General features: G+C 34.9%; 1 long non-coding RNA gene and 1 pseudogene across 1 annotated transcript; one reads left to right on the top strand and one right to left on the bottom strand.

Moving 5' to 3' along the window:
- Positions 1–1,402: 1,402 nt before the first annotated feature.
- The window catches only part of LOC145797438 (protein PSK SIMULATOR 2-like), a 185,248-nt pseudogene continuing 159,332 nt past the window's right edge, over positions 1,403–27,318 (bottom strand).
- LOC114274503 (uncharacterized) lies at positions 24,509–27,315 on the top strand. The gene is made up of 3 exons (XR_014338035.1): positions 24,509–24,667; positions 26,357–27,042; positions 27,179–27,315. It is a non-coding gene; the product is annotated as an uncharacterized LOC114274503 (long non-coding RNA).

The raw sequence follows: 27,318 nt of genomic DNA on the forward strand, positions 1-27,318 counted from the left end.
TATAATCAAACAAACTCTCTCATTTCCTTTATTTCTTCTGTATTCCGTTTGTTGTTAAGTACACAAACAAAATTTATTTATTTATTTAATATACAGTGAAGATTGTCAAATAAGCGCCACACCAATCTTTTCAATTTTTATGATTAAGAAACTAACACAAACCGTATGCTACGGTTCTATTTTGTTGGTTTGATGTAGAAAATAAATTTATATGAAATTTTTAAAAAAATTATAGTAGATTATAGAATTTTACATTAAAAATAAATGCAAAAAATATATGAAAATTGCTCTATAAATGTTTTTCTCTCTAATTTTTATCACAAAAGTGTATTATATTAGTTATTTCTCATATAATGTTACAAAAATAAAAGAAGATTTCAAGGTCTCCTAATGTATATCATCTATAAAAAAATAAATAAATAAATAAATAAAATTAAGATGATTCCATAATGGTAACATCTTCATTTTGTCATATTTGTCCCTAAAAAATGGACAAGTATATTTTTAAAAATAAAGCATTTATTTTTGTAATGACAAATGAGAGATAAAATAAATATGTTTTAATTAAAGAATCAATTTATTTTTTATTTTTTATAAATAATATACTAGAAAAATCTTAAAAAATGATCAGATAGCACATCTCTAGTCGAGATGAGGAAGGGAGAGAAGCATACCCCAAGCTTATTAATTTCAAGGGTTATATACTGGAAAGACCCAACTCTTGCCAACTTCTAAAACAAAATGAGCATTCATCAATTTCTTACAACTAAGGGTGTAAGTGGTTCGTTTTGGTCAGTATTAAGAGTATATTTAGCACTGCATCGATCTTTTCAATTTTTATAATTAAAAAACTGACACAGACAGTATGCTATGGTTTGATTTTGTCGATTTGATGTAGAAAAGAAATTTATATGAAATTTTAAAAAGAATTATAGTAGATTATAGAATTTTACATCAAAAATAAATGAAAAAACTATATAAAAATTGCTCTATAAATGTTTTTCTCTCTAATTTTTATCACAAAAGTGTATTATATTACTTACTTCTCATATAATGTTCAAGAAATTATAATATAAAAATATTTAAATATAATATTCGATCGGTTCGATTTGTATCAATACAAAAAGTTTCAAAGCCAAAACAGACTGTATATTATGAAAAACAGACCAAAAACTAAAATTTTGGTTGGTTTCGATCGATCAACTCAGTTTTATTGATTTTTCTTACATCCCTACTTGCAACAAGTAGCCACTGGTTATTTGACCGTGAGGGTGTAGCACAACTTCTTTTTTTTTTTTTTTTTTTTTTCCTTTTCTTGGGTGCACAAATTATGAGTCCAACAAAATCTTAATTATTATCTATATATCAATCTGGGACCATATGTAAAAGGTATACGCAACAATGAGAGAATAAACATACGTAAATATTTAATAAATAAATGAAGAAAAAATGCTCATAATGAAATTTAATGAATGCTCTCAAAATTTGTGTCTAACCCATCCATCACATCCAAAACACAAGATTTTGGAAGCTTCGATTGTGAAATCGGCGAGTTCCCTGTACTCCTGCTCAGTGCCCAAACTTTGCTCCCTCTCTTCTTGGCCAAACCAAATTCCTGACTTTTGCTTATTCTAGGACCCAACTTTTTCCGGTTCATCACTTCTTCTAATAAATTTCTATCTTATAGTGACAATTGGGCATTGTGGGCCTTTGGAGAATCAATCAGGGATGGGAGTCGCTGCATCATCACTGGCTACAGATTCAGTCTTTTGCGGGTTGGAGATCGAACTAGCAAAGCTCTACAGATTCCATTATCTCTGTGTCTCACAACATTGATTAGACGGTGAAGCCATGTTGCCGTTTCGAGGACGTAGTGGTTTGTCTTGTGCATATCTGTGTGATGAAGTGTCTGGGGGCGAATCACGTTATTATGGGTGTCCCCCTTCTTGCCAAACTCATTACTGAAAGAAAAGATCACGTGCGGCTAAATGTCAGTGTTGACGAAAATGAAAATATGAGCACTAAGTAAGAGAAAGGCGAATAACTAACCAGGTGTTCGCCCACTCTCCAACCCACCCAAAACCTTGATGAGCCCTGTCGGCCAAATAAGAATGAAAAAAGATGTAAATGCATGTATGACCATATTATGGCAGCTAAAAGCTTGAGCAGGAAAATATTAATGGATTTCAAATTCAAGCATAGGCAAAGCAGAAAGCTGACAGATTCATTAAACAATCCCATTCAACATACTTGGAAGTATTTGTAGCCACCGGAACAAGCCATCTGGAGTGTCTTTTCCATTTCAGCTTTAATTTGGGGAATTGTAAGCTGCATAAAGGCCAAAAGTTAAAGTGCCTAAGTTACTTATGTAAATACACAAATTGCATTTGTACACTCAAAATAAAACGCGGAATCATTACTGCACATCAAGTCACTGTTTTCCCTACCTTCACGACTAGCCTGGTCTACCTATTTGTCTCGCTTAAACACATTGGAGTTGTTTGAGAGTGTGCTAAATAAGGGCTAGTTTGGCATGTACTAAATAAGTCAAAAAGTCATTATCTTATTTAAGTCACATCATCTTATTTAAATCACATCACCTCTCTAACACATCACATCAAACCCAACCCAAACCCAACCCAAACCCACTAATAAGTCAAAAAGTACACTTTTTTAGGACATTCCAAACCAATCCTAAGTGTACTTGGTTGATAAGTGTATTTATTTAGATCATATTATTTTTTTAATTTTTTTAGACATCTTTTTTGTAAATAATTAAAAAATGTATTAAATAAACAAACTCCAAATAATCTTATAAAATCCTAAAAAAATTAAACTTTTAATTATTATAATTAAATTCTAATTAATTTTAAATAATTATAATAAAACTCCAAGTTCTTCAGTTTCTTCAATATAGATTTTCGTCCGCTATTCTGATTTGTGTGTACTGATTTTCAAGTTGACTTGGAACCTAAGAGACCTTCCCACCTCATTGATGATGTTTAAATAATATACTAATGAATTTGAATTCCCTTAGCTGTTTGAGAATTACAAAGTATCAACTGTCTTGATTTGTGTGTATTTAGGCCTGATCTATTCTTTTTAACTATTAAATTAGGACAAGGGGTGCCTGCTGTGCTTTAAGCACAGCAGGCTGTGCCGTGAATGCAAAAATAAGGGGCTTCAAATATTTTTGTTTTTTTTTTCTTTTCTTTTTGCCCTTTTGGCTGTACAGCAGTGCCTGCTGTACAGCAGGCACCCCTCTCCCATTAAATTATGTATTTTATTAGTGTGCCTTGTCTCCATTTAATTTTTTGAGGAGAAAATTAGAGAAATCTAACTCTATTTTTATTGGAGCCATTGATCTGTCATAACAAAATATATATCTTAATTTAGAAGGTTAGGTACAAAAGAAAAAGGCACTGATTGAGCACCATTTTTGCCCAATATTTGATTAACCTTTTATCTTGGTAAGATTACTAATTCTTTTTAAACATTTCTTTTTATATTAAATTTATATTTGGATTAAATTCACCTCGCCTTTAAACTAATCTTAACCATCTATGTGATTGGTAGGAAATTCTAACATATATTGTTTTAAAAAGGATATGTACCTTATGTATCTTAGTTATACTATTTTCTTCTTTAATTATAACTAATTTTCTTCTTTAATTATGACTCATGAGTTCTTTACTAATGTCTCATATTGTGTTTAGTTATGATATATATTTTTTTAAAATTATGACTCAAAAAATTAAAATTATGCTATTTTTCTTTTTAATTGTAAAGTGCATATGATACACCATAATGTTTCCTATAATTGGTTCATAGAAGAATGAGTTTTATCACTTCTTTTATTAGATTGCTTCCATAAAATTCTCTTTGTATTTTTAAAATCATTTAATTTTTTTTCTTCTAAATTTGAAAAGTTATCAAAAATAAAAGCTTTTCAAAACTTAATTTCTAAAACTCTATTGTTTGAATACATGGGTTTTATCACTTCTTTTTATTAGATTGCTTCCATATTGATTCTCTTTTTATTCTTAAAATCATTTATTATTATTTTTTTTAAATTTGAAAAGCTATCAAAAATAAAAATGTTCCAAAAATAGGAAACTTACCAAAACATTTCTAAAACGCTATTTGTTTGAATAAAATAGAAGCAACCTAATTTAAGCAATAAAACCTTTCAAACATGGATTTGCACCGTAAGAAATTTTGATTTAAAATTTTTACAAGCATACTATACCCATGTATTAATGTCATATGAAAATACCACAAAATTCCGAGATGTAAAATTATTTTAAAATTTGTTGAAATAGGTTTCTAAATCAGGATACACCTGTGTATAGAACTCAAAAAATTTTCTATTTAATTTTCAAATGGCCCACTGAGCCCATTCAATTAAGGAAAAATTGGTCTAACATCCCTCTCTAAATTTTAGTAATGGGAGAAATCTACAATAAAAAAAAAAAAAAAATTGTAGTCTAAACTCCCTTACCCACACCCATACGTAACACCCACTCTCCTATTCTCTCTCATCTCTCTTCTCATACTCTCTCTCTCTCTCTCTCTCTCTCTCTCTCCCTCTATAAAAATGGATGATAACACAGACATCCATGGTGAAAAACAAGAAAAAAACAAAGGAAGCAGAAGCACTCTTTGAGTGATTTTCCAATAACTGTCACTGATGATCAATCTCACTCTAACGATAGCATCTCCATCTCCAAATCCAAGTATGAAGATCGCAGATCATTCTCTGAACCTACCAATTTCTTCTTCAACAATCTCACCTCCGAAATGTCTTACCTACTCTCAATCAATCGAGTCATTCATTTCTCGACCGATCGATTGACCGATCTTCGAATCTCAGAAAAATAGAGAAAAATCTTGCACATTCAAGTTGGACAATGTGGAAACCAGATTAGACCAAAATTTTGGGAAGTTGTTTGTGATGAACATGGGATAGATCCAACTGGAACGTATGTTGGAACTTAATATTTGCAACTAGAACGTGTCAATGTATACTACAATGAGGCTTCTTGTAAGAGATTTGTTCCATGTGCTGTCCTCATAGATCTTGAACCTGGCACTATGGACAGTGTTCTCACTGATCACCAATCATAACTTGGTATTTCTTCATCTCTCTGTATCGTATTATCGATTTTTATTGCGTTGGATTGGAATCATCACTCTCTTATTTGTCTGTACAGTCCAGAGAATTTCTCTGGTAATAAGAGAAATGATTGGTGATCGGAGGAGAGAGAGTGATGATTTGTGCAAAAATTACTCTGATTTAGTTGAAACAATTTTCTCTGGTTTAAAATTGTGAACAAACACATAAATTTTTTTGAACAAGGCCAGAGAAATTCTCTGTAAATAAAGCTAGAGAAATTCTCTGTGAACAATGCCAGAGAAATTTGTGAACAAAGTCAGAAAAATTTCAATTATTTCTCTAGTTTGAACCTAGAGAAATTCTCCTTTTAGTGAGTCTCCCTCTCTCTCTCTCTCTCTCTCTCTCTCTCTCTCTTTCTCTCTCTATATATATATGTATATGCATATTGGTTGTTGTTGTTGCTTATTTTGGTAATCGATATGTGTATTGTACATCGTGATTGGGAAGGCGGAAAAATTCCTGGTTTGAACCTAGAGAAATTCTAGCAAAAACAAGAGAAATTCTTTGGAAATCTAGAGAAAATCTCTAGACTAGAATCTAGACCAGAATTTCCCTAGGAAGACATTCTCTGGGAAGTCCAAATAAATTTCCAGAATTTCTTTGAAGAGAAATTCTCTGGGAAGTTTATAGAAATTCTCTAGATCAAATTTTTTCTGGATCGATATTGAGGGACCCTTGACATTATGAAAACATTGGATGTCCTTTATGCTATAAAATCTTAATATCAGGGATCCTAAAAAAATCTCCTTCAATTAATTCATGCAATTTAATTTAAAACGATTGGAGTTAAATAATTTGGAGAATTCTATCATACACACTTCTTATCACATGCACCTATTTTCTTATTTAATAATAGCATTATTTTGAGATGTTTGGTTATACCTCATGTATTGTTTGTTATAATTTTTATTTATTTTTATAGTTATGACTTAAAAATTATGAAATTATGTCATTTTCTTCTTTAATTGTAAGGTACATATAGTACACACTCCTCAAATCATACGGTACACACCCCTCGATAGTCTTTCCCTAAATCATATGCTAGATTAATCATTAATAACAAAATATATTTTTTGGGAGAGAGAGATTACAATATGCACTCTTAAACTGGTGCTCTTTACAACTTTTTTACAAAATTTTACAAACTTTCATAACATAAACCATAAAAATCATAACCTTTTTCATCACAAAAATCACAACTTTCTTGAACATAATATGTCATAACAAAAATTACATATTTAACGAAGAGCACAAAGTGCCATAATATTATCATTCCTAACAAAACACTCTATAAATTTACTATTTATAATTTTTGTAAGATTTAATAATACATGTAACCATAATAATAATGCGGAATTAAACTTTACAGGATCTTGAATTCAATACAACTCAAGAATAAAACGAATATACCTTTGTCAGCCATTGAATTAGAGAAGTTGAGAAAATACCCCTTAGAGTTGAACCTTTAATTCTTGGCTCACCTTCTTCTCTCTGTCTCTCACTTTATTAGGATGACTATAAAACTTAAAGTGATGGAAAAATACTCATGATATGAAAGGGGAGTCACCCATCCTTATATAGAGGAGAGAAGAGGGCCAGATAAACTCTATCAGAAGAATTCCTAATCCATCAAGGTTTCCTTCTTATCTTAGAAGAGTGATTATATTAAAATTCTATTTACTGAACTTGATCTCAAAATATTGGCTTTATCTGTTTGTGGAGTCCAAATAAATTAAAACATGTAGAACATATGTAGGCTATTGGGCCACACTAGAAAAATAAATCCAACATTCTCCCACTTGTCCCATTAAGCCGATTATGATGCAATTATGAGTTTTTTCAAAAATATGCAACTTAAAAAATTTTGACTCATTGGATTCCACACTAAAAACTTTGACACGTGATCACGAATTTTTAAAAAATAGCCAATAAGTTCAGATATATTAGAAACTATAATACTGTGATTACTTCAGATCACCAATGTGAGTCATAGCGGTTATATAACATTTATGTCATATTTCCTTCTATGTACTACACCATCGATAACCTTCACCAACCCAGTCCATTATCAGGATATATAATTAGTTTCCTGAAAGGCCCCTGTAATTTGTCTTGTTAAGACATTCCCTGTTTATCAATATTCAATTTAATGTGTACACACACTTTTAGAACAGGAAAAACAGAAACAAAATTATTATTGCACAAACAGTGTCAAATGAAAATAAGCACTCATGATTAACCATGCACATCAAGGGTTGCTTAAAAGACCCATCCTGATAACATACTCTTTGTATGTCTTTAGTGGCAATCCCTTTGTGAATGGATCAACAATCATAAGAGATGTGCTTAAGTTTTCAATTAACACTTGTTGTTTCTGGACTCTTTCTCTAACAACTAAGTACTTTACTTCCATGTGTTTAGAACCACTGGAGTACTTTCCATACTTAGAGAAGAAAACTGTTGCGGTATTGTCACAATATATCTTCAGCGGCCTGGCAATTGAGTCAACAACACCAAGTCCTGAGATGAAATTTTGCAACCATAAAGCATGATTTGTAGCCTCAAAGTATATGGAATGTCCTTCATTTGTTTTCTTTTCAAGTCATTCCTTGGACACTGTTTTTCACTTAATTTATCACCCTTCATCATGGGTGCATCACCGGCTGAACAAAACTGCATATTGAATCTCTCCAAAACACGATCAATATATCCTTTCTGTGATAGTCCTAGCAATCCTCGAGATCGATCCCTAAAGATCTCTATGCCAAAAACATAGTTTGCCTCACCCATATCAACCATTTTAAAGTTTTTTTTTTGGAGAGATATTCCTTGGTTTCATGTAATAAGCCAAGGTCATTACTAGCTAACAAAATATCATCCACATATAGCACCAAAATAATGAACTTGCTCCCACTAACCTTCAGATATATACACTGATCAACTACATTTTCCTTTAATCCGAAAGAGATAATGGTATCATTAAACCTTAAATACCATTGCTTGGAAGCTTGTTTAAGGCCGTATATAGATTTCTTTAATTTGCAAGCTAAATGTTCTTTACCTTTCTTTGCAAATCCTTCTGGCTGCTCCATATAAATTTCTTCATCCAAATTCCCATTTAGAAAAACAGTTTTCACATCCATTTGATGCAACTCTAAGTCATAATGAGCTACCAATGCTAGGATGATTCTAAGCGAGTCCTTCTTAGATACTGGAGAGAAGGTCTCTGTATAGTCTATGCCTTCTTTTTGAGTAAAACCTTTGGCAACAAGTCTGGCTTTAAATCGTTCGATATTGCCTTTTGCGTCACGCTTGGTCTTGAAGACCCATTTACACCCGACCTTTTTGCAGTTATTAGGCAATTCGACGAGATCCCAAACACTATTCTGTTCCATGGATTTTAACTCTTCATTTATAGCATTGACCCATTTAGAAGAATCATCACTATTCATGGCTTGTGAAAATGAGACTGGATCTTTGTTAATCCCAATATCAAAATCAGATTCCTGTAGATACACCATGTAATCATCTAGAATGGCAGGCTTTCTTTCCCTCTGAGATCTTCTCAGAACTGCCGGTTGTGGTGGTTTTACAATATTTTCAATGGTGGTATCTTCATGAAGTGGTGAAACATAAGGTGGTGAAGGATTTTCATCATGTTGTTCGTTTTCCTTAGCCTGTGGAATAGTCTGAGGAACAACAAGTTTTCGATAAGGGTCAAATGTTGGCACATCTACCCTAATTTCCTCGAAATTCACCACTCGTGTTTTCTCACTCCCACTGATTTCACCATTCTCTAGGAATCTAGCATTACCAGTCTCCACTATCCTCGTACTGTGATTAGGACAATAAAATTTGTACCCTTTAGACTTGTCTGGATAACCAATGAAATATCCAGATGTTGTTCTTGAGTCCAACTTTTTCTCTTGTGGGTTGAAGATTCTTGCCTCTGCTGGACAACCCCAAATATGTAAGTGTCTCAAACTAGGTTTCCTACCAGTCCACAACTCAAAAGGAGTTGTTGGGACCGCCTTACTAGGAACCCTATTTAAGATATACATTGCAGTTTTTAAAGCTTCACCCCACATTGAAATAGGTACAATTGAGTAACTTAACATACTCCTAACCATATCTTTAAGTGTACGATTATGCCTTTCAGCAACTCCATCTGCTGTGGCATACCAGGCATTGTATATTGAGCACAAATGCCTTTCTTTTCTAAGAATTTGGCAAATGGGCCAAGATTTTGGCCTGACTCATCATATTTACCATAATATTCACCACCCCTGTCTAATCTCACTATTTTAACCTTTCTATCTAATTGTCTCTCGACTTCAGTTATGTACACCTCAAGAATGTCAACAGCCTGAGACTTTTCATGAATTAGATACACATATCCATAACGTGAGAAGTCATCTATAAATGTGATAAAATATTTTTCACCACTAAGACATGGGATGTTGAGTGGCCCGCTAATATCTGTATGAATTATCTCAAGAAGCTCATTACTTCTTGTGGCACCTTTCTTGGTGTGTTTGGTTTGCTTTCCTTTAATGCAATCCACACATATCTGAAAATCAGTGAAGTCTAGGTTTTCCAAAATCCCATTCTTCACCAATTTTTCAATTCTATTTCTGGAGATATGCCCCAACTGTCTATGCCACAAGATCGATGATTTTTCATTAATTTAGACCACGTTTTAAACCAATATTCGAATGCAGAGTTACTAATGATTGTGCAAACTCATGATTTAAGGTAATTTTATATAAATCATCACATAAATTACCAGAACCAATCACTTTTGAATTAAACATTAAATTGAGTTTTCCACAATTAAATAAAACTGAATATCCAACACGATCCAATTTGGATAACGAAACTAAATTCCTAGAAATTGAAGGAACATAAAAAGTGTCTTCTAGATCCATCTGATGACCCGTCTCTAAGATCAGTCAATAGGTTCCTACAGCTACGACTTCAGCTTTGAGACGGTTCCCCATATAGACAAATCTTTCACTTTCCTTCGGTTTCTTGGTTGAGAGGTATCCCTGCATGTCATTTGTAATGTGGGTCGTGGCCCCAGAGTCAATCCACCACGTATTAGAAGGTACTTCAGCAAGATTTGATTCATAACAAACAAAAGAAAAATTTCTTACCTTTCTTTTCGAACCAAGCCTTTCGCTTGCTGCAGTCTTTCTTCACATGTCCCTTCTTGCCACAAAAGTAGCACTTGACAGTGAAACCATTTTTAGCCTGATTTTCTTCCCCAGGTTCAGTCTTTTTCTTTGGTGGATTTTTCTTTGATTTTACAAACTTACCCTTCTTTTTCTTTATAGCTCCATGAGTTACAGGCAATGCAGTTTGACGTCCTTCCTCCCTCAACTTCACTTCCTCCTGAACACACATATTAGTCAGCTCATTCAAATTCCACTTATCTTTATTGGTGTTATAGTGAATTTTGAATGCACTGTATTGTGATGGAAGTGAATTGAGAATAAACTGCACGAGGAAAGTTTCATCAACTTGCATTCCTAAAGTTTTAAGCTTTGCAGCTTTGTCGCCATATTGAGGATGTGATCCTAAACTCCTCGGTGGCCATTATATTTCATTGTTGTTAATTCAGCCATAATAGTGCCAGCAAGTGGCTTATCGATCTTCAACAGCCTTTAACCATATTTTACTTTAAGCGTTAGGATAACGTCACTAAAGAGTCCTTTGGTCAATAACCAAGTAAGATCCCAGGAAGGTCGGAGGAGTCAATATAGCCTCCCTTCTAAGTCCAACCACCTTAGATAGCAAGCTATCTTTTTGACAGATCTTAAGAGGTATTAACACAAGATCTCATAAGTAACATGGAAAAAGGCATAAACAATATACATATTAAAGCTTTGAGAATTACGATGAACTATTGATATCACATAAGTCTTTCCTTTGGGAAAAACTTAGGTATATCTATTGTCCACTCGTCAAGAATCAGTTATGTAGGTCTAAAGTAATTTATGCAATTTTTCTGCTAGTCATGTTACCTTTGGGTATTCAATTCTAATCTGTCAAATTACATAAGTTATATTATCCTACCCAGTTTATAATTATTTGAAAGTGACTCTCCTTTGGGCTAGTCTCAATCTCCTAATTATAACTGCAATTGAGAATATTATCAACCTTAATGTTACCCTTTTTAACAATTCTTTTATGTAGTTCTATATTCATAAGTTTTACAAATCTAGGCCACTTTGGCAGCTACTAAATTAGTAAACCCTATGAATACGGAACTAACCAACAATATTCTCTATTCATTAATTTTGAGTTATTTAATTATCATTAATTCAATCACAATTTTAATGAGATCACTATTTTTATGATTTCTAAAATTTCTTTTATGTGATTGCTATTACCAATATAATAATAATAACTCTGGATGAACAGGAATATTTATATATGTATTATAACAATCATGAATATCTAAAATAATGGTTAATAAGAATTACACCTAATATGAATTAACCACTTTAATTTTTAATATTCAATGTCATAAAATTATATCATGATATCAATTTTAAATCATGAAAATATATAAATATTTAACAATAATAGACAATAAGTGTGCATAATTTAAACAAAGCAAAAACATAATCCTCTAATGTGATACAATCAAATAAATATATTTATTTAATAGTCCGAACAATTCAGCAAAATTCTAAAATTGCTTTTAATCTATGCACTTTATCATAACAGCAAGCAATACACTCAATTCAATAACATATTATGATGATTATAAAAATTATTATCACTAAAATTGATAATAAATCAAAACAGGCATATGAACAGCATATAGAATAACATAAAAGTTTGCACCTAACATATCACAAAACAAAGTGAGTGAGGGAGTCCATGATGTGCATACTTAGTTACGATTTAGAAATGAGGAATGAAATCTTCTTTTACACAACCTTAGACTTTTAACAACACAAAAAGAGTTTCTTTGATGCATAATGAATATGAAAGAGATTAGATGTACCATTCAGACACTGCCTAATAAATATGGCATGCAGCTTACAAGGTTGAGCATACAACGTATATTCAAGATAACCAACACATGCCAAGAGTTCAAACCTTATGAACAAAAAATATGTTGTTATGAATAATTATAACTATAATAACAATATTCATAAATATATTATTATTCCAAAGTGCATTGATTCACAAACTAAAGCTCTGATACCACATGTAAGATTTAATAATACATGTAACCATAATAATAATGCAGAATTAAACTTTACAGGATCTTGAATTCAATACAACTCAAGAATAAAACGAATATACCTTTGTCAGCCATTGAATTAGAGAAGTTGAGAAAATACCCCTTAGAGTTGAACCTTTAATTCTTGGCTCACCTTCTTCTCTCTGTCTCTCACTTTATTAGGATGACTATAAAACTTAAAGTGATGGAAAAATACTCATGATATGAAAGGGGAGTCACCCATCCTTATATAGAGGAGAGAAGAGGGCCAGATAAACTCTATCAGAAGAATTCCTAATCCATCAAGGTTTCCTTCTTATCTTAGAAGAGTGATTATATTAAAATTCTATTTACTGAACTTGATCTCAAAATATTGGCTTTATCTATTTGTGGAGTCCAAATAAATTAAAACATGTAGAAAATATGTAGGCTATTGGGCCACACTAGAAAAATAAATCCAACATGTAACGCCCTCAAAATAAACCCATTATATGTATATCATCACATGCATTACTTAAAGAAAACAATTTATTCATCAGAGTGTTACTAAATAAACATTACATGAACATCAAATTAAATGCCCAATGGGCTTACATCTTTCCAAGCCAACACTTGGATACAAAATAAGAGTTCTAACTCAAATGCAAACAAAGCCCTAGGCTTGATTATTTATTAAATAAAATCAAACAACTAGAATTAGTCTTCAAAATCCAAATCCTTCCAAGCTAAGTCCTGGGAGGAAGCTTATCACCTGGACCTGAAAATGATGTTCCCATAAAGGGTGAGCCACAGCCCAGTAGAAATATACTAAACCACATATAAGCAATGAATAAAGCAATAGCATTCAACAGATGGTTAACCAATATAATCAATTACTTCATTTTACAGTCTCTTGACACTATTGCCTAAGACACGTTTTACTTTCCAACTTTATCAACATGGCTCAAAACCTGGCCAAACTTACAACAGTGAATTATATATATCATATTCACATTCTTCCAATATCAACAAACAAATGAGACTCAAGCTCAAATCAAACACTTCATACTTCCAGATTGATACACATTTTAGTGCTGTATCAATAAAACACTTCAATATAAATAAGCACACATAAAAGTGATGCTAATGGAGTCCATCCCCTATCTCCTCCCAAACAAAATCCGGTTTAGAGGTCCATCCCCTATCTTCCCCTAAACCGTGGAGTACATCTCCTATCTCCTCCCACACAACACAAAGTATGTAAACACATAACATATACATCACACAATCAATACACATAATGTCTGTATTAATTCAACTGTCAAAATTAATGACTCAACCAATGTGATTAGTTTCAGTTATACCTAATCCACATGCATTGTCTACAACAATCACGACTATCCTCCACCGATAGCCCAAAACAGTTATTTCTAGACTGGAAATAAATATAACAACAATTCAATGGGCGAGTGATTTACATTATCCAACTACACCATTTAAGCAATAAATTTCCCAATTTCATGAATTTAACCAAATTCCCCAATCCCCTTAAATTAATTACACAAATTAATTAATTTAAACAACTAGGGTTTTCCCAAAATTATCAAAGTAACCCCCAACATATCAAAATACTAAAACTTAGAACAAAACTTATAAAATGGAGTAGGAAATCCCTACCTCGAAGAAGACAACCCAAATGGAGAAGACAGAGATGATACTCAAATACCAAAATGCTCCAAAATCACCAACTATTCAGATTAAATGGAAGCCCTCGACTCACTCTAACTTTTTAATGAAGGATCTAGGGTAGGAACACTCCCTAAGTGGATCAAATCTAAGAGAGAAGGTGAGTAGGGAGAAAGAGAAGTCGGACCTAGGGTTTGGAACCAAAAAGAATATGAAAAAGACTAATCAAAACCCGCTGCTGCGTATATAAACTGGACAGTCTCGCTCGAGCGACCAGACACAGAGAAACTACGCTCGAGCCAAGGAAGCCTTGCTCGAGCCAACATCCCAAAAGCTGGCTCGAGCGAAAGAAAACTCGATCGAGCGAAGAACTCAAACCCTCAGGTCTGTAACCAGACACACGCTCGAGCGAAGGAACTATTGCTCGAGCGAAGAACGAACTTACTCACTCGAGCGAAGAAAAGCTTGCTCGAGCCAAGAATGCAAAGCTACAGGTCCAAACCAGACGCAAACTCTCGCTCGGGCTACAAAACCCCAGCTCGAGCGAAGAACCAAAAACAACAGCTCGCTCGAGCGAAAAACTCCTCGCTCGAGCGAAGATCCACAATTCTGGACAGCAACACTTGATTTCTAAACCCAACCAACCTGAAACAAACCTGCCCAACACATCCTATAATTCCAAATGAGAAAATAAGGCACAACAACAACCATTATACAAATGACAAAATCTATGGAACCTATGTCCGGACACAATAGTCAAATAGGCAAAGACCGGGGTCGCTATACAACATTTATCACAAAGTGTCATAACACACACTACAAACAAGTATATTTTTTATCACAAAATATCATAACTTTCTTGCAATTTACACAATAGATTTATAGCGATCCCGATATTCCCTGTTGTTGTTTAACTGTAATCCGGACTCGGTTCCGTAGATTCGTTGTGGTCTTATCCTCATTTCTATCCCTTACTCTTTATCTTAGAGTTTTGGGTTGTGTTGGTCTTGATGGGAATAAGTCGGTTGTGTTCTAAAACCTAGAATCTTTGCCCAGTTTTTGACCTCTCCGCTCGAGCGGGGGTTTCGGCGCTCGAGCGGGAAAATCACCTTCCCAGTATTTCCTCTGTAGTGTTGGACGCTCGAGCGTGAGGTTTGACGCTCGAGCGGGAGTTTGTGTGAGACGCTCGAGCGGGGAGTTGGACGCTCGAGCAGGGGCCTGTTCTGCAAAACTTCTGGATGGTTGTATCCGCCGCTCGAGCGGGGTTTTTGGCGCTCGAGCGGGAGTCTGTGAGTGAGGCTCGAGCGGGGGTTTACACGCTCGAGGGGGGTGACCTGTATAACACACCGAGATTCAGCTTTTTGAATCACTTTTTGATTTCCTTTCTCTCTCTTACTTTTTCAAAACCTCCATTGGAGAGCACCTCACTCTAAAACCTAACTTCTCTCTTAGGATTGATCTAGCTAGAGTGTTTTCCTCACCTTGGGCCTTTGTAAGAAGTGTGTTGATCGTCGAGGGCTTCGTTGTGATCCAAGAAATTTGGGATTTGGAGCACTTTGATTTCGGGTCATCTTCCCTATTTGAGTTCTCCATTTGAGGTATGGATTCTCCTTGTTCTTTTTCAATACTTCGTCTATAGATAGACATGTGGTAATTTTGTATTGCATAAAAATCATATTCGTGTTGGATTTGTTTGAAATCATGAGGAGGAACCTAGGGTTGGGTGTTGGAAAATGGTTATGTTGTCATTGATGGTTGTTTTGGGCTAATTGGAGTGTAAATTAACATGTTGTAGTTGATAGAGAAAAAAGCCCTAAATCATATATTGATTGATAAATTAAAATGGAGGATAGTGAATCTATATTGTAAACCTCTAGTGTTGATGTGGGTTGGGTGAAGGTGTTAATGCCTAAGGGATTAACTTTGGCTTTGGAATGGTTTGAAATGAATGTAGTGGACTAATGTGAGTTATGACTTTATTATCAATGGGAGTGGTTTTGTAAAACAAAGGAATGAATTTGGTTTTGTGACAACAAAAAGGGCGGAGTTGATTTTGTGAAAACAAAAGGAATACGGAACTTGTTTTGTGAAATGGGAAAGGTATTTTGAAATACGTATGAAAATTGAATTGTTGTTTCATGAGTGTTGAACACACACATGTGTGGAATTGTATCTTGAACTACCATGTTAATGTTGTTGTTGGGTTTGTGGTCTCATAGTAATTGAGTTTTTAATAGATGTACTAAATATTTGCATCTAGAGGTTTTGTCCTTGGCCATCGGTGGAGGATGACGTGGTTGTGTTGAATGGTTGTGTATGCATTACACCTTTGTTGATTGAACATCTTATGTGATGAAATATTGAGATGCATTATATATGTATACTTGTCAGGGAGGAGAGAGGGGTTGTACTCCAGTGTGTGTGAGAAGATAGGGGATGGACTCCACACACTTATGTGTTCATATACTTTGACACATTGTCTGTATCTGGATGGTTTATGTATATATGTTGTACATGTTGGTTATGCCCTGTTGCATTTCAATTGTTGGTGTTATACCCTGCGCTGATAATCAGAGGTACCGTTACCTTCCAGCTAGCGCCTGGAGAACTGAATGCACTGAGAATCTAAGGTACCACACCCTTCCAGCTAGCGCCTGGTAAACTGGCATGTTGTTGTGAGAAATGTATCTTTGGCTTACTATGCACATAGCTAGTAGAGCAAAGTTTTGTTGTTGATGTTTCCGTGTTTTGGGAAATATCATGGATTGTGTTGATTATGGTTTTGGAGGGCCGAGTTGCCTCATTGGTTTATCTTTCGCATGTCGGTGAGTTGTTATCTCTATTTATAACAGTGCATACATAGAGTTGATTGTATCGGGAAGAAGCCAAAATGTCATCTTTGTCTTTTGGAAAGTGTGAAGGAAACGGATTTTCTTTAAAAGAAATTATAAATTTTGAGAAGGGTCATCTGTGTATGTTTGGAGAACAAAAGAGAGTAATGGGCTTAGTGAATTTATTTCCTAAGGTATTATTAATGTTATGAAAGATTGAGAATAGGGATTAATGAAAAGAAAGGGAAAGATGAATCGCCTATGGCGTTGATTGAAATGGTTGTTTTCAAGAAAAGTTCTTACCTATGTATATTTTGTATAAACTGTCACATTACTATTCTAGTATGAGATTGAGCATTCATGATCATAGCTATCTGTATGTTGTTATTGTTGAGGGCCATGTTGAGATCCCTACTGGACTATATGTTTATCCCACGTTGTTGAATCTTTTTCAGGTATTAAGCAGGTTGAGCTGCAAGATTGGATATACTTATTTACTGGCCACGGGGCCTCAGTTATGTTGGCGGAATGCCATTGTTGTAAAAAGGGTTACACCCTTCTTCTTGTACCTTAAGTGATGTAAGCCCAAGGGTAATTTATTAAGTATGTTCATGTAATATTTACTTTGCATACGAATGAAAGTATTGTTAATCACTTCTACGGATCGAATGTCTGAGTTATTTCCGCATGTCATCCCTGAAATTGAATTAAGTTAATGAATTTGGTAATGACTTCGAGTAATAAAAAGTGGGGCGTGACAAGATTTCTCGTTTTTGGGAGGTCATTATAAACATGATATGATTTGAAAACCACTATGGGCACATCCTCTCCGATGCCCCTTAAATAACCCTTCTTTATGCATGCAAATTTTACAAATCAAAGTCAATCTATATAAATATAACAAAATGAAAAGTTTTATATAAATATAAAAAAATGGTAAATCTCATCTTGAGTTTATCAAAATTGGATAATCATTCGTATATAACTAGATACATAACAAACAAATAAAACCAAGGCGGAGGGAGGGGGTTCAGGGAATCTTGGCCTACAAATTTTGCTGAAGCCTTGTGTTATTGTGCATGTGTATAGCAATGTTTATCTAACTTCTCTAGACTTGGCCCTTAGGTTGCAAACGAGTTGAACTGAGTCGAGTATTGCCTTGTTCAAGCTCAACTCAGTCACTTAACTAATTAATTAATGTATATTAATAGAGCTTAGACAAGTGTAATTAATTAATTAATTATTATTAATATAATTGAGCCAAGCCTAATTACAAACTTATAAAATCTCTAATATTGATTTACTAGTTTTAATAATTATTTTAGCTGTTTAAACTCACTAACTCATCCGACTAAACTATTACTAGTTTTAATAATTATTGAAGCTGTTTAAACTCGCTTCTACTCACTTGACTAAACTAAATTAGTCCTGATGTTTTCTTTTTGACCCCCAATGACCGAGTCCTGGTTCTGCCACTTACAAGTGTCCAACTTTTCTTTTATTGACCATGTGAAGGGTGATTCTTAAATATCCATTATAACTCCAATTTAGACCCCATGATTTATAGAATTATAAAAAAAATTCTAAACTTTACTTCACAGCAACCGTTTTATGACAACTGCATGGCAAATCAGCTTTTTCATTAGAATCACCTTCATATATTTGATTGCCAAGATAATTGAAAATTTTTGGACCAACTTTTGTCATTGCTAGCTATGGGATTGTAACATGTGCGGCTAGCGTTTAATTACCAAGTTTTTCTTAAGGGAAGATTTTGGTTTCCACTCAGTGGCATAGGAGTAGTGTTGTAATTATTAGTTAGATAGAATTAAATTTATAAAATTAAGTAAAAGTCCTTGTTGCATAAAAAAAGTGATTTTATTGTGTTTGATACATAGAGAGAAAAATAGACATTTTGCTTCAATCTAAGGGGATTGGATTAACAATCCTACCCCTCCATAGGTATACTAATCCTACCCCCAACTAAAATTAGTAGTCTTATAGGACTCATAATCCTTTAGCATGTAGTACAATCAAACATGGGTTTGGTGGGACTTATGGCCCGTTTGTTTGGCTGCATGAATGGTAGGAGTGGCTTGTGAATGAGGTGGGGTCCACCTATGGAACGTTTGGTTTGAAAATTCATGGGAGGATTAGTACTCCAGGTTGACCACCAATCCACTACAGTGGCCGGACTAGTTCACCTGTTGGGAGCGTGGGACTGGGAAAACAATCCCATGGGATTGATGCTTAAGTAGCAAAACAAAAAATAAATAATTTATTTTAAGTGTTTTTAGATTATTGAGCTTAAAAAGTACAATAATAATATTAAAAATTAATAAAATATTAATTTTATATATTAATACTATCCATAGTATTCCTAATCCAGTGACGTACAAACAAACACTCTTTATTCTGTATCTCTAACTTAATACCACCACATTACTAATCTCCTCACTCAATACTACTGTACTCATAATCCCATCCAACCTAATCTGCCAAACAAACATGGCCTATAGGATTACTAATTCAATCCCACCACCCAAGAGGCCAAACAAACATAGTCTAAGGGTGTATTTGTTTGAATAGACTGGATAAAAAATAATTGTAATCCACCGGACTGTTAGTTCAAAGATACATTGTCCTTGGATTATTTGATTAAACTGCATTTGTATCCTATGTTTGTTTAGTTATGGGATTAAATGTTTGAATTGAACTATTCTATTTAATCTTATATTTCTTTGGGATATTATGGAGAAAGATAAATGCTCAAAAGACTATTTTGTCCTTTTAAATTGCTTACTAAATATTAGAATATTAAATCTGAGCTATATATTTTATTAATTTTTTTAACTAAAATTTTTAAAAAATTAAATAAATAGAATATTAATGAAAATTACATAAACTTATTTTAATTTGTAGTTGAGATTTTTAAATTTTATTTTACTTTACTAAGAATAATTAATCCCATGAATGCACCAAATATGAAATTTTTTTGGCTTTAAAGCAAACCCAACACTGAATTTGGAACACCACAAATGTTTTTTTTTTTTGGAGATATAGAACAACATAATACAAACAATATATTATCCAAATGTCCTAATGAAAATAAAACAGTACGATAAAAGTTATCATTGAACGCATCACATTAATATTAATTACATAACCAAATATATAAAAAGGTAGGATAACGGTTAGCATTCAACGTATTACATTAATATTCATTACATAGCCAAATATATAAAAAGCATCCCAATATTTCCACAAGTAGGGATATTAACTCTTCCTTTAAAATAAATATAAATAAATAAATAAATCTAACTATCAAAAATTACTAACAATCAAATATCCTAGTTGAAATTTTCAAATTATGTTTTCTGTTTGTTCTAAAAAAATAAATTTAAAACTAATTTAAGAGTCGGCATTGGATTGGATTCGCTTTTTCACGAAGCTTAAATGTTTTTTTTTTTTTTAACAAGTCAGCCAACAAGTAAAAACGAAGAATATGTACGGGCCAATTTTATTTAGGGAGCTTTTTTGATAAATCCACTTTCTAAGAGTTTTATTCCATCCAATTCATATTCTTTTTGACTATTCCATTAGGTCCTATTTGAGATAAGAAGACCAAAATACCCTTTTCATCTACTTATGTTCCATTTAGTTCACATTATTTTCTTATGTTTCAATAAGTCCTATGGGTGACATAATTACCAAAATACCCCTAATGTGAATGTTCACACCGTCAATATGAATGTTCATATCGTCAATGTGTAGGGACCCGGCCCATGTCGATCCTCGTGGGTGCCCGAAAAATTCGAGTCGGGCCGGGGTGGACCCGACCCGTTCACAATGTGAATATTCACATTGACATGTTAACATTCACATTAATAGGAGTGTAAAATTGGCCCGCGTCCCGTGGCGGCGCGAAATCCGCCCGCGGCCCGGTCCGGTCCGGCCCGTTGACAATGTGAATATTCACATTGACATGTTAACATTCACATTGATAAGAGTATAAAATTGGCCCGTGGCCCGTAGCCCATGGGCGGCCAAAAGCCCACCCGCGGCCTAGGGCAGGCCCGGCCCGGCCCGTTGACAATGTGAATATTCACATTGATATGTTAACATTCACATTGATAGGAGTGCAAAATTAGCCCGCACCTCGTGGCTGCCCTAAACTTGCCAACGGCCCGTAGGCGACCCGGGGGGGGCCCGGCCCGGCCTGGCCTGTTAACAATGTGAATATTCACATTGACGTGTTAACATTCACATTGATATGAGCGTAAAATTAGCCAGCGGCCCAGGGCGGGCCTGACCCGGCCCGTTGATAATGTGAATATTTACATTGACATGTTAACATTCACATTGATAAGAGTATAAAATTGGCCCGCAGCCCGTGGGCGGCCCGAAGCTCGACCGCAACCCGAGGCGGGCTTGGCCCGACCCGTGACATTGTGAATATTCACATTGACATGTTAACATTAACATTGATAGGAGTGTAAAATTTGCCCGCTGCCCGAAGCTTGCCCACGGCCCGGCCTAGGCTCGAGCTAGTCCGAGACCCTAGGCTAGGGCCTGGGCCATCACTTTGAATTCCGGCCCGGCCCATCGACCCGGTTAAGGCCCATTCAAGGCTCGGTCCGAGGCTCGGACCGTGCCGAGGCCTAGTGTCTTTTTTGTGGAAAATAATAAAATTTTTGTAAAAAAAATTAAAGTGAATTAAAAAAAAATGGCCAGGCCCGCCCAAGCCCGACCCAAGCCTGAGGCTAGGCCCAAGCCCATCGGCCCAACCCGAGGCTCGACCCACTGGCTCGGACCCAAACGAGCCTGCCCCGGGCTGTGGACAGGCTTCGGGCAGCCCACGGGCCGCGGGCAAATTGTACATTTCTATCAATGTACATGTTAACATGTCAATGTGAATATTTACATTGCCAACGGGCTGGGCCGGGCCTACCCCGGGCTGCGGGCAAGCTTCGGGCAGCGGGCAAATTTTACACTCATGTCAATGTGAATATTCACAATGTCACGGGTTGGGCCAAGCCCGCATCGGGCTGCGATTGGGCTTCAGGCCGCCCACGGGCGGCGGGCCAATTTTACACTCTTATCAATGTGAATGTTAACATGTCAATGTGAATGTTAACATGTCAATGTGAATATTCGCATTGTCAACGGGCCGGGTCGGGCCAGCCCTGGGCCGCTAGCCAATTTTATACTCTTATTAATGTGAATGTTAACATGTTAATGTGAATATTCACATTGTTAACAGGCCGGGCCACCCACGGGCCATGGGCGGGTTTCTGGCAGCCATGGGGCGCGGGCTAATTTTACACTCCTATCAATGTGAATGTTAACATGTCAATGTGAATATTCACATTGTCAACGGGCCGGGCCGCCCACGGATCGTGGGCGGGTTTCAGGCAGCCACGGGGCGCGGCCTAATTTTACACTCCTATCAATGTGAGTGTTAACATGTCAATGTGAATATTCACATTGTCAACGGGCCAGGCCAAGCCGGGTCTACCCCGGGCCGCGGGCGGGCTTTTGGCCGCCCATGGGCCCCGGGCCAATTTTATACTCTTATCAATGCGAATGTTAACATGACAATGTGAATATTCACATTGTCAACGAGCCGGGCCGCGGGCGGGTTTCGCGCCGCCATGGGACGCGGGCCAATTTTACACTCCTATTAATGTGAATGTTAACATGTCAATGTGAATATTCACATTGTCAACGGACCGGGCCCACCCCGGCTCGCAGGCGGGTTTCGGGCCGCCCACAGGCCAATTTTACATTCCTACCAATGTGAATTTTAAAATATGAATATTCACATCATAAAATTGCTAACTGTTCAAAAAATATTTATAAGGGTATCAAAATTAAATATGAGGGCATAAGTGTCCAAGAAAATAGTGCAAATCAAGAAAAAGACTTTATGGAATAAAACTATACATAGATGGGACTAAATGAGTTAAAAAATTCTTTCATGGACTTCTTGGATTAAAGCACTTCTAAATGGGATTTATCAATAAAAATCTCTTCTATTTATTAGACTTATTTATCTATTTCATCTATAATTAATATTTTAAAAAAATATTAAAATAAAATAAATATTTTAGGATTCACCAAAAATATCTCCAGTCCAATCTTATTGGATTCACCGACCACTCTAAGCTTACGAGTAAGCTCTCGTTTGACATGTAATAGTTTTAATTTAAAAGTTAAAAAAAATTATTAAAAAAATTAAAAATTCTATAACTTATATAAAAAAAGTCAAACATTTTCTTTTCTCTTTACTTTTTGTATAATTTTTTTTATAAAAAATTAAAAAGTCATTATAAATATACTAATTTTTTTTTTTAGGCAGTGGCTTACCTCCAGTCAACCATTTGGACCGGAGGGTCCAATCCGGCCCATTGAGCCTATTTTGGACCCATTTTCACTAATCCGAACGGTTCACATTTTAGAATTTATTGGGTACATTATCCTTGTAAAAAATCACATTGATCGGATAACGGGTACTATGTATTCGGATCATTTTTTTTGAACCGTTAATTTTCTGACCATCTTATTTTTTTAGACAAAAGTAATCAGAATACATAGTATCCGTTATCCGATTGATGTGATTTTTTACAGGGATAATGTACTCACCAAACCCTAAATGTGAATGGTTCGGATTATCGAAAAAGGGCCCAAAAGTTGGCCCAATGGGCCGAACTAGACCGGACTATCACAAATCTAAACAGAAGACGGTCCAAGCTCTTTTTTTTTTTACCTTATATTTTAGTCAAAAAATTAAAAAATTACTCACCAAATGATAGACCGCTGAAAATGTCTTAGACGCAGCCAATTGCGACTCATGGCGGCTATGTCAATTCAATTCAATGACGTCTCTCTCTCTCAGATAGGAGTGGAGTTTGGTGTTGAAGTCTGTTGTTATTCTTTCTCATTTCCACCTGATCGAAACAATCACGACGATACGATGATGATGATGGAGGCACAACAACGATGACGACAACAACAACCCCAATAAAGCTCGATTATTGTGTCTTAATTTGATGAGGGGTTGCTGTTGTGTTAATGACATAACAACAATTGTTGTGTGTTAATTTGATGCTTATTGGCTTCGGACTTCGTTTAGGAAGAAGGGTTGGGTTGGGTAGGGTTGGATATGGGCCTATTTTAGTCATAAAAAGACGAAATAAGCTTTTTAGTCTAAGACAAAATATCACATCTAATCCATAATCATTACATTCTTTTTCTTACAAAAAGTCAAAAAAATCAAAAAGTCCTTTTCAAACAAGGATTTTTAATCCTAGGCTAAAAAATTTTAAAAGCTAAAAAGCCAATCCATTTCTCAAACAAACCCATTTATTTTTATGATTCAAACCGTCATTTTGTAGAGTTCGTCGAGTACTTTAAGTAGGTCAAAAATTATTTTTAATCGAATATCGATAACATACGATCGAATTATATTTATCATAAAAAAAATAAACGAAGTTTTTTTTTGAGAAATATTATAAAAAAATCTGCAATCTGATCACGTAACTATCAATATACCTTCACTTATTTGACATGCTATGCCTTCAATTGTAAAATTTCAGTATCCTAAGGGGCATGTTTGAAAGAGGATATATGCCAATGCCACTTTCAGATTAGTCAGCGCACCTCCAACTTTAGGTAGTTTATTGGGGGAATGTTTGCCCAATTTGTCCTTGGCCATTTGGACTATTACTCCTTGGACTATTCCAGCCAATGCTGGTAAGTGTTTTATTTTACTTTAATTTTTATAATAAGGATTATTAATTTATTTACTCAATAATTTCAGTGCTTGTATTTGTTGTTTGCGATTCATCATTGTTGTTTGCTTTTATAACTAGATCTGTATCAAAGTTTGATATCATTCAATGTTTTAAGTTTAAAACTAAAGCAACTGTTTAAAATCCAGGCTTCATGTCGCCTATTTCCTAGTTACATATTGCAATTTTTCCGTAATTGAGCTTTTGTTCAAAGTGGGTTTGAATGTGCTAGATTTCAAAAAAAAAAAAAAAAAATCTAGTTCAGGATTGGGCAAGACAATTGCTTTTGTTTCTTGAAACTTGCTTTCAGCAGTCATTCATCATCATGGTTTTGAGCATGCATTTTGATCTCCTGAAAAAATAGCTGTCCTTGGTGGAATTAATGTTACTTGCAGAGGGTGAAGAACCCAGAACAATGAGTGATTTGGAAAATATTATCTTCCAGATTATCATGGAAAAAAAGAGAGAAGAGAATCTGCCTGATTTGATGGGCTGAGGGGGAAAAAAAAACTAAATGTCTCATGATGAAATAATACTGAGGGTCTTGTAGTTTTAGTTTATAATTTTTTTCCATGGAAGGCCTAGAAAAATATGCAACTTAAAATCTTCTTGTTTTACTGTTGAAAAGACTCATTATATCTATTTGATCATATCGTTGTTGTGATTTGCATTTATTGCCAATTTGTTTATTCACTATAGCTGAGTAGGGTTCTATAATTCTTCTTGAACTTTGAGGATTACCCATGCTGTTTTTTTTTTTTCCTCGTTTTTCTTTCTTTCTTTTTGTTTTTGATTTTTTTTTATATATTATAAATCCCACCTCATCTTAGAAAATCCGCCCTTGGTATTCCTTACTTTTTTTTTTAGTTAATGATAATAGGTAATGCAATGACAATAAGAGGTTATATATTGTTGATATTCAGCGCTTGTGTACATGGTATGTGGGCATTGTTTAAAGCATGAGTGTTTACATCTTCTTTTGGGCTAGGAACAGCCTCAAAATGTTCATTTATTCATTAATGCAATTTTCCTTAAAATTTGTTGAATTGCACCTGTTGATATTATCTTTTATAGCTATCCACTTTAGTAGTAGCATTTACCATTTGAAGAGTATTTGAGATGGAAAAGTGGTTGAGCTCCTCTGACTAGTTTTGATTAAACAAGTCAACTGTACTATTTTTCATCCTATATATGAGGACTATGTATTCACATCAATGTTGTTGAAACTCAAGAAAACTAACCAAATTTTCCATGGCTTCTTATGCATATATTTCATCCATATAACTATTGTCATTAAGCCATGGTTTTGAGAAAATTGAGTCCTGCCTTAGTGAGAAATAATGATGTCATAAGGTATGGTGCAGAGTGTAAACTCTCCGATGATCACTTGCCTAGGGCCATAACACCATTATGGACTTTATCTTTGTTGTTCAGTTTCTTTCTTTATAGTATGCACTACTACTGTAGGAGAAATATGGCTTATTGCAGAAACTGCACCAACTGTTAGTCCTCTAAACTATGTCTGTTTACTTCAGATAGCAATGTTGTACATTTTGCTTGCAGTGTGACATGCATACGAATCTCTATGACACTCTTTTCCTTGTATACATTTAGATAAATATGTAATATAATATTCCTTTTTCATGCTCAGCTGTTGCGGTGAATTCGAAGCTTCAATATGCTGTTGTTGAGGTGCATGCACTCTTGGGAGATGCTTCTACGTCTCCTGGAGATAGAAAGAAGAGGCTTGGCAATGTTCTGAAGGAGCAGAACAAGCCCTTCATCATCATAGCATCAGACCTTTTGTCAACATTAGAAGCAAAATGGGGCACAAAGCTTGTAGTAAAGAAAATACTAATGGGTTTAGATCTCAAACACTGCAGGTTATGTTTGGAAATAGAAATTTTGAACTGTATTATGTCCTTTAAGAGTTATTCCATGCAAATATGATTCCATCATTGTCCTTTGTTTTTGTGATTTTTCATGTCCAAATTTACCTCCAAAACCACAGATCTTTAGAGTTCCAGGGTAGTGAATTGTTGGCATCATGCTATCTAACATGTGGATTTTAAATGTGGCTTCAGGTATATTCATCCAATAGATAGCAAAGAATGCCCAGTTATCATTGGGGGAGACTACATTACAACAGAGTTTGGAACTTGGTTGGTCCATACAGCTCCTGGTCATGGTTAGGAAGATTATGTAACTAGCTTGAAGTATGGTCTGCCCATACACTCCCTTGTGGATGATGATGGAAAGTTTAGTGGGCTTGATGTACTTGGGGGTGGTAATTGTGCTGTCGTTGAATACTTGGATGAGCACATGTCGATTATCATGGTAGAATTATACAATAAGTTGTCTTCTCTCATTTACTGCAAATTTTGGAAATTTTCTATTGTTCTCTCTTGATGTTATAAAGTAGGATGAGATAGCATGTTACTTTACAAGACATCATATATTTCCTATCTTGCAGGACACAAGTATCCATATGATTGGTGGCGCACAAAGAAGCCTACAATTTTTAGGGCAACCGAGCAATGGTTTGCGTCTGTGGAAGGATTCAGGAAGGTTGCCATGGATGCAATCAGCCAGGTAGCATTTCTGTCTCAGGTA

Source organism: Camellia sinensis, chromosome 8 (genome assembly GCF_055761805.1).
Source record: "Camellia sinensis isolate YWXY chromosome 8, ASM5576180v1, whole genome shotgun sequence".
NCBI classification, from domain to species: domain Eukaryota; kingdom Viridiplantae; phylum Streptophyta; class Magnoliopsida; order Ericales; family Theaceae; genus Camellia; species Camellia sinensis.